This window comes from Limulus polyphemus, unplaced genomic scaffold (assembly GCF_000517525.1).
Source record: "Limulus polyphemus unplaced genomic scaffold, Limulus_polyphemus-2.1.2 Scaffold106, whole genome shotgun sequence".
Taxonomy (NCBI): Eukaryota; Metazoa; Arthropoda; class Merostomata; order Xiphosura; family Limulidae; genus Limulus; species Limulus polyphemus.
In genome coordinates, this window is record NW_013665716.1 from 906,809 (window position 1) to 916,953 (window position 10,145).

Genomic DNA, 10,145 nt, shown 5'->3' on the forward strand with positions numbered 1-10,145 from the left:
TGAGTATGGATTTTGTTTTACATGTAGTGAAACTACCATAGGGTAGATTTGAAGAAATGAATTTGTCTTTTACCACATTCTGTGTTAGGGATGCCATAGGTTAATGTGCTGGATTGTAAATTTGAGGGTCCAAAGTTCACGTTTTGTTGCCAAAATCATCCTCCACACTTTTGTGTCAAAGGTACATTATAAGAGTAATGCTCAAATCCTATTTCAGTTAGAGTAGCCCAAAAGTTGGTGGTAGGCATTGTTGAGTAGCCTTTTCTCTTTAGTATATCAGTTCAGATTAGAGAATGCTAGAGCACGTAGTCCTTTTACAGTTTTCCATGAACACCAAAAACAAATAAACTACTGTCATATCTTTATTTTTCCATGTCTACCAATTGTTTTGGAGGCCCACTTGTAAAACTTTGCTCAGTTTAAATTTTTTCTATACATTGTCTATATTTCTTAATGTAAGTGCTATCTTTAAACTGTTCATCCTTCTAAGCATTGCTTATCAGTATGAGATGCACTAAATATTAAATAATGATACTGTAGTATGCAGGAATATCATGCATTTTCTATTTTCATATATTACTTTGAAATAAAAAAAAAATCGTTTAGTCTGATTCTACATAAATGTTGCATAGATGGTCCAGAAACTCTTGAGTTAGTTTCATTCTAGTTACTGTAGTAGATAATAGCTGCTCTGTTCCTGGATATATTGCTGTAACTTTGTATACAGTGCAAGTTGGTCAGGAACAGCAATGTCCTTCACTGATGCAACAGATGTCTAGAGGTTACAGCCTTAACTTTATTGTATAAGAACAAGCAGTATGTGAGTAGCACTAATCATTATGGGTAAATTTGATATTTTCTGCTATGTCAAGAGAGTCGAACTGCCATAGTTTCACTTGGTTTTAAAGATGAGTGGAAAAATATCTTGAAAAACTACAACTGCTTACTGATCTGCTAAAAGGCTACAGTCCAGTGTCCTGACACAAGTAGGCATACTGTGCTTGTGCTTTTAGACATGAATAAATATTTTGTATTCCCTTAACTTAAACTTAGTCATTTGGCTAAATTCATATTTACTCTTTAGTTATCTTGCACAAATCTCCATTATAAAGCAGACCTGCCTAATACCTTTGAGAAAATTAATTTAGTTGAGAATAAACAATATTATTTAAAGATGACGCTGACTATTATGTCATTAAACCATTCTCGTTCAGTGCTGCCATCTATTTGCCAATTTTTTTCGCATGCCACAAGCCCTTTACTCCTATGTACCCCTCGGTTGATTTAAATGATTTACACATGCAACAAGCCTCCACCAATGGACGTGCTCCACACACTCGTTATTCATGTGACTCCCTGTGGACGTCGTGGGTCAGATTTTTTGTCATTGACGTTTCACATACTCTGTATCATTCCTCTTATCTTCTCCTTTACCTGGATTGATCTTTCCTTCCAAAGACTTTGGTGGCTTGGGAGGGTAATTCCTCTTCGCCAGTTTCCCTTCCTTCCATTTTCAAGTCTGATCTAGATAGACTTCTATATCCCATTTGTGTTCTTCATTGTTATATCACCTGGACAGCTTCCTTTCATCATAACCATTCCCATTTATTCATTCCTTTGCAACTATCCTCTGTTTATGATCTCTTTCCTTCCACCCTTACAAATTAGCTTCGGCCTTTAATTCAGTTAGCTTATTCTTCTTTGTCTCGTTTTACTGTCAATTAATCCACGTGTCTTCCCATGAGATTAGGCACCTTACTTTTTCCCTGTCGTCTCATCTGCATCATTCTTTAGAGGTAATCATTCAAGCCCCCCCCCCCCAGTGGCACAGCGGTATGTCTGCAGACTTACAACACTAGAAACCGGGTTTTGATACCCATGGTGGGCAGAGCACGGATAGCCCACTGTGTAGCTTTGTACTTAATTACAACAAAACAAAAATTCTTTAGGCGGGTATGTGGACAACTCCACATACTTTCATCTCTCACTATTTGCATCATTTTGCTGTTTCTTTCTCGTTGGGTTATCGTTTTACACCTGTTGCCATTCTTCAGACTTCTGTGCGACTATAACTGAGTAAGTTTTCTTTTTTTCAGAGGCCTGTCCCATGTTTCGATCTGGATCCTACTTTGTGGTGAGTGGTGCCTAGCCAGGTATATTTCATTCTCTTAAGATTTGTACTCAGATCTTCACTGTAAGGTCATGTTGATTTCATTTTACATGGTCACTAAACACACAATGTTCTATACTATTCCATATACTAGAGATGGGGTGTTCCACAAGATTGCTAGTAGGTTATTCCTTGTAATGCATTTGCTTTATAAAAATGCTTGTTTTAGACTGTAATGACACATGGATAAAGCAGAGGGGGACTGCTGCCCATCCCTTAGATTGAATAAATCGGGTTTGGTCTGTCTGCTCTTCAATATAGGGTTTTGTGATCACCCATTATTTCTGGTGTGAACATTCCTCTGGACTCTCCACTGTGTCCCTCCCCTTCATTTTTTCCAGTGGAGTAAGAGACTCCTTACCACTTTCCAGTTCCAAGCCACTGGGGTGGTGGACCATGGATGCCTTCCTGAATGAGAGATATACAGTATAAACAATAAAGACAGTAGGGTGGTGGTGTTCTGAATGGGTTTGTCCGAGGAGACGTTGCATCTTTGGAGTGCACTATCATAATGATTGGGGTCCCTCATTCTATTCCCACATGGAAGTCAGTTCCCAGTATTTGAGTTTTGGTTTTAGAGCAGAACCAATCAACATATTGTTCACACTAATATTGTACCATTTAGGATCCCTCATCCTATCCTGCATAGATGTCAGTTTTGGCAGTTGAGTTTTGGATTTAGAGCTGAACCAATCGAGATGATGTACTCACACATGTAGTGTGCCGGTATAAATGTAGTTCACCCCTTTGAATGGGGTTCCTCATCCCACCTCCACATGGATACCAGGTCCCAGCAGTTGAATTTTGTTTTAAAGTTGAACCAATCACCATAAGTTGCGTTCATTCTAGTTGCCTTTGTTATACTTCAGGAGATTATACCTGTTTTGCTCAGAGAGGATACTGCTGCAAAACTGCATGTATGTGGAAGAAAGACAGAAGATATAAACTTCAAGATCTAGCTACCATTCTTGTTGATGAGCTTTAGAGCTGCAACAAATGAACTAGGAGTTACACTCCAACACATCTCATGTTTGGAAGAGAGTCATAGTTTACCTGAAAACAAAATTCAGAAAACTTGCATAATCGATTTGAAGTAACTCATTGGTAATGTCCACATGCTTACTCACGTGATTAAGCATGATAAGATGTAATATTTCTTTCACCTGAAAAGAAAAGTGCTGGAATGGTGCTGGAAAGAACTATGTGCAATAGCAACCATGAACAACCAAGCCAAAAGTTCTTGAAAGATATGATAGTGTGGTAATATATTTTTATAATATATATGCATTTTCTTGCCTGTATTTGATCCCAGGGCCTGTCACGCTAAACAAGTGCTCTACCAACTGATCTAAAAGGTTAACCCAAATAGTGCTACTAGTAAGTCACTTTTAACAACTCAAAACTTACTATAATAGTAACAGGCTGTAAACATTTCACAGTGGCAAGAGAGATTATTGGTTATCAGTTGAAATGATCAAACCCAATTAGGATTCATCGAACAACAAATTAACTAAAGAATTAGACAAGTACCAGTGTCAAGGAAGATTGGATTTTAAATTTCAGCTTAAGCAGAGAAAACAAATCAAAGCTTCTAGTGACATTTATAAGATCTTGAAGACAGAGTAGTCAGAACTGGCAATAATTGCAATATCGAATAATAATTTACCACACAAAAAAACTTCCTTCCATTGCTCACAGTTAGTTGAAGAAAAGAATCCCTGACAAATTTGTTTCTTGGACACATTAAAAAAAATAAAAAATTAGACAAATTTTGAAAGGATTTCATAATTCAAGGGAGTGGCAGTATTATGCAATATAATTTCATATATTATAATATTTCGTAAATTGTTTCTTGTTTTAGCCTTCAAAAGTTAGTGTTGCTTGGTAATATAAATGTTATTTATTTATAATTATATATTACAAGTGACCAACTGATACAGGAAAACATTTTATGGAAAGTAATACTTACAACAATTTAAAAATCAGTTATAAAATTATATATTAGAAGCTGATAAAAATAATTCAAAAAATTTAAGTTTCTGCAAATCAAAATGACCCAGTGTGTAGTTTTTTAATTTTCAGAGATTATTAAAGGCTTATTAAGCTAGTCTTTTGTTTTATCATAGGTTCAATTCAAAAAAGTAAGGTATATGTATGTAGCTAATGAGAATGAGTATGGTTAAAGTCATTGTTTTAAAGCAAAATTTGAAGTTTCTGGATGAAGTAGAACATAAAGCAAATTGTTTATATAAATTGTAGAATTTACAACAGGTGTACTATTTCAATATAATTGTTTATGTCTCCAATAAAATAACTTCTCAAAAAGTCTGTGAATCAAGGCCAATACCAAAAGAATAAGTTGAAAACCCACTACTTAACAGTATAAAATTCATAATACAAAGTTGTAAAAGCAATATCTATTGGGTCAGTTACTATGCATAGAAATTGTTAATTGTAGTGTGCAATATTATTGTAGTGGCATAACACAATAGATTTTAGCTATGGGTAGAGGATTCTGACCATTTGAAAGTGTAATTTCAAAACAGGTAAAATTATGTTTCAAGGACTATGTCACAGTCTTTCCGAGGACAAATATTTTTATGGTACGAGCTTTCACTGTTTTCCATAAGAGAAACTGCAATGCATAGCATTTAGACCATCAACAGTCTTCAAAGCCAACACTGCCCTCATGTGCAAAGTGAATGCTATAGATATGAATGCCATTGCAATGAAACAAGGCATATCTCCTAGTAGTGGTAACAAGATAATAAATAAGGATTCAAAACTAGCTAAGATCCAAAAAATTCCTGATACATACATATTAAAATCTTTGGCCTGTTTCTCGAGAAAGATGACCAGAGAAGCAGGAATTATAGCAATCCCATTCAGCTACATACCTGTTAGGTCTTGCAATGCAACTCTAATGGACATTTGAGCCTTTAATCTGATTAAACATAGTTTTGGAAGCCATTTTGCATAAGTTATTAAGATGTGTGATATAAGATTGACCACACCATCCTTCGCATAAGGTTTTTACAATAGAAATTGTGGTGTTTGGAAATGATGGATAATCACTGGTATCAGACTGATCATGAATGACAAGGGAGGATTGTTTGGTTTGTTATGAATTTCGTGCAAAGCTACATGAGGGATATCTGCACTAGCTGTTTCTAATTTAGCAGTGTAATACTAGAGGGAAGGCAGCTAGTCATCACCACCCACCGCCAACTCTTGGGCTACTCTTTACCAATGAATAGTGAGATTGACCATCACATTATAATGCCCCCCATGGCTGAAAGGACAAGCATGTTTGGTGGGACAGGGAATCGAACACACAACCCGCAGATTGTGAGTCAAACACCCTAACCACCTGGCCATGCCGGGCCTGATAAGGGAAGAAACAGTTTCAAGGCATTATGAAACCTTAAATATCACTGTCACAAACTGTTGAAATAATGTAATGCAGATTCAGTCAATATTATATAAGAGCAATAATACACTCTTTCTGAGATATAAAGCTTATTTCTATACAGGATGAATCAGTCTGCTAAATTATAACTAGTCATTATACAATGTAAATAAATTGGATAAATTACTATATTAAATCTTGTCATAGAATTTTACAGTTTTACAGATGAGGTAGAAAAATGGATCTTGAAAAACAAGGTTACATCTGTATAGTAAATAAAGTTTCAGTCTTGTTTGACAAATAATTTGGAATATTACCTTATGATTGTTTTAAAAGTTGGGAGCTTAAGCATATTAGTTTGATTTACACTGTCATCAAGATACTGGAATTTACTGTCAGGTATTATTGAGAAAAAAAAAGTAAAAAACATTTTAAATTTGGCATTTTATAAACAAAATGGAGAACAGTTTAAGCACATTTTTTCTGCCACACGGATATATCGTGTACCTTGCTTCTTACAAAGTCTTTAATAATGCTCCACTCTGATGGTTAATTACAATTAATTATGTAAAAAACTCATTGGTTTCCGCTAATTTGTGTAATAAGTCATCTTAAATTTATGCACTATTTCTATTGAGACACATTAGATAACAGTTTTACATCTTTTTATTCAAATAAGGAATTGTTGAAAATATTCAACTGTGTAATTTTTTTATACCCTGATACCATAGTTTTTACTTTTGTTATACTTTAATTCCTTTTCAACTAATTATTAAAACAAATTATCATAAAGATAAAGATTCTTCTTACGACTTAATGCTTTTTTAAACAGTAACAGATTCTACCTTAATAAGTCACAAATGAAAACCATACAATAAATTTATGATAAATGTAATTTATTCATTTAATTATTCTATAATTTTTTAGAACACTGAGTTATTGATAGTAAAATAACCATAACCTGGTAATTCAACCTTAATAAGTGATTCATGCATTTTCCCACATCCTTGCAAGAAATGCCCTATAAATAAGTGATATGTATATTGCTAACAAAAAGATAATTAGAATATCATCTAAAAGTCCAAAGACTCCAAATACAGCTTCTGGTAAAATATCAAGAGGTGACACAAGGTATAATACACCAATCAAAAGGCACAAAAGAATCCTCAACCTCATCATGCTTACCATGCCATCAAAGGAAAACAAGTCAGACAATACATGACGAAGTACGATTGGCAGATCCCATAAATACTGAACCCATGGGATTGGACCAGATGCAAACCTTCTGTTATATTCATTGATTTCATAGTTAATCTGATTGACATTTTCTCTTTGATTAGATCCTTCTGGATTGCTATCAAAAAAGCGCAGTAAAACAGATACCTGTTGACGACAAATGGGGCACAGAACTGCCCGTGGCCAATTCCCATGTCTCCAATATTCAATCATGCACTGGGAACAAAAAATATGTCCACAGTTAGTTTGTATAGGATGGTTGACTTCATTAAGGCACACAGGACACTGGTGACCCAAACTGCTAGCAATTCTGCTGTTTATCTCTTGGGTAGTGGCTGTCTGAACATCACCTTGAAGATATGGAGCTGGAGAACGATGAATTTGCTGCTGTGAACTATTCTCATTCATATTATTTCTGATCCATAAGTGTGAAATGAAGAATCCTAGAGTCAACAACAAAAGGTTCCCCAACACAAAAACTACTAAAACCTCATTTCCAATCCCTTCCACAATCGGACTACTTTCATGCAACATTTTATACACCACTTGTGACCAATTTAAAATAGAGACGAATCATCTATATGCTAGAATGATCTTCCTTTTTCGTCACCAGTGTGATGTTCAAAAGTTTATACTTGAATTGTTAAGACAAGTAGGATACCAACTAAAAAAAAACAACAAAAAACATTCTGTTAAATTTGTTTATACATACATAAAATAACTTTTAATAAGATAATTTTATTTTTACTAACATTCCATTAATTCAATATTCTTCCTTGGTTTTAAAGATTTGACTTTTCTACACTATAATATAATGGGTGTATAATTTTGAGCTTTTTGGTTTCTGAAATGTGAATCACTTATTCTTTAATGAATTTAGGTTATTACTTAATAAGTGTAATGTATAATGTTCATATTTACCAAATTATAACCATTATCAAAAATAGCCTTTAAATCATTCTGTCACAAGATTGTTATTAGGAAAGGGAAATGCTTCATAAAAAATATTAAAATATTTTATATTATATACTATGTAGAATAAACAGCTCCATGGAAAAAATTCTGAAGTAATTGTTTCAAATCTGTTGATACAATTCAATGCTTTGTTACTTGATGTAAAAATGCCTTCATTTTAAGCAAAGCATGGAAGAAATACTACATGAAAATAAGTAATAAAGTATTTTGATTGTGCCCCTATAATTAATGGAAAATTGTAAAATCTGGATTTTATGGCTCAAGTTTAGCGTTTCAATCAAAATATGAATTAGTTTGTGGTTCAGATCAAGTGCTTGTATTACACTCAGCTTGAGTTGCAAAATGTTAAACATATCAATAAGAATAAATGTACTTGTACCACTAAGTTACTATCGCAAAAACAGTAATTTAGAAAATAATACCCACCTGGGCAGCTAATAACTTTACATTCAGTATAGCAGGGGTTGAATTTTACTTTTAAGTTCACTTTCAAAAACTGCACCTGCCTCTAGAAACTACTTGCTAAATTGCTGATCTCACTTGTAATTTTTTTTTTCTCACTGGATACTCAAGCCTTACAGTAACACGTATTATAATTAAGGTAAAAAGTTTGTATTCTTATGTATTAGGTCAATAAAAAAAAAATTGTACAATACCATACAACATATTTCAATGACTGTTGATGGATAATGTATATTATGTGCAATATTTAGTTATTTTGACTATTTGTTAATGGTCTTAACAGGTGCTGTGATAAATAACTTTTGCTTTTCATTGTCACTGAATGACTCCTGCTCACAATCAATTTTATTTCCATAATTGGCACAATTAAAAAAAACTTGTAAATTTTTGTTCACCACTACAATAATGTAGACAAAAACAAACATTAATTAGTACAATAATTTTGATTCATACATTTTCTGGTGATGTAGTACACGCAGGAATGAAAATATTTGAGGAGTGCTTTGATGAACAGGGGAATTTACATACATACATACTTGACAGCAATCAGATGAAAAAAATCTACATTTGGTGCATAACAAAATTATCCTAATTGAACATGAATCAGCCTTTAGTGACTTGAAAATGTAATGATTTTGGAATTTATATTTTAATCAAATTTTGTGTCACATGCAAATATGCACTTCCAGAAAATTGCAAGTAGAAAAAATTCTAACTTGCATTGTAGAAAATCCACTCGCAAATTGTGAGTATGCAAGTACAAAATTCAAACTTTGATACTTGGTCTTATATTTTTTGTGTCGTTTCTGTTGGAGTAACATGGCCAGTTATGGTATATCTTAGTTACAATGTCAAACTATGAATAATTTCACAAAATTTATCCTAATTTCTACATGGATTGAAAAATTAAGATATATTGCATGCAATATTGTTAAGCACAATATTGCACAACAGGCAATATTGTTGTGCTCACTATATGGATTAAACCCCGAATTAAGAGTTCTAAGCCATTAAGCTTACTTCTGAGCCACCAGGGTGCTAAAAGATGAATGTGCGAGTCTCTGAATTATAATCTGAAATGGTAAAAATGTTCAATCTTGAAATAACAATTAGTAAATATTATAAAACTAATCCTAGTTTGGCAATATTATCAACGTACACTGTGAGGTGTGTCATTCCAAGAGTATTGGCCAATTGAAAGTGGCAGTCAGATACTGAGAGCAAAGTAACTAGATTCTGAGGTAGTGAATATCACAATAATACACACAGAAACTCAAAGTTGAACTAGAAATAAAATACAAACATGAATACAAAAAACACAATCCATTTGAAGGTATGTTGTTTGGCTTACAAATAAACCAAGCATTCTACAATCTTTATAAATTATGTGATTATAGTTTGTATTTGATGAATGAAAACAAGTTGATTGGTTTTAATTACATTTCTGAACCATAATATGGAAAATCATCACCTTCCTCCAAATTGTTTAAAAATGCTCCCAAGCTTTCATATAAAATAATATAAAGTATATATATAATATTTTCCAAGCTTATATATTATATATAAGCTTGGAAAATTGGGATTAAACAAGTTAATATGATAACTAGAGCAATGAGGAAACTGAAAAAATATTTCGAGCATAAAAGGTTAAATAACAGCTTTAAAAATAAGTATTAGATTTAAACTCAGTTGCTATTATTCTAATGTTAGGAGTATCAGAAACTATGTGCATAAGTTTAGAGTTTAAGTTAAATTGGAAGAACTGAAATTAATGAAACTTCATTACATTTTGAAAACAACAATAGAGGGAATTATTTTGAAATTCCAGGTTATAAGTTGTTTAACAGGGATAGATTATAAATGAGAGTGAGATGGCTCATTATATAATACATG

The 10,145-nt window shown here is 33.1% G+C and overlaps 1 pseudogene; it reads right to left on the minus strand.

The window, feature by feature from the left end:
- Nucleotides 1–5,955: 5,955 nt before the first annotated feature.
- The window catches only part of LOC106470670, a 6,273-nt pseudogene continuing 2,083 nt past the window's right edge, over nucleotides 5,956–10,145 (minus strand).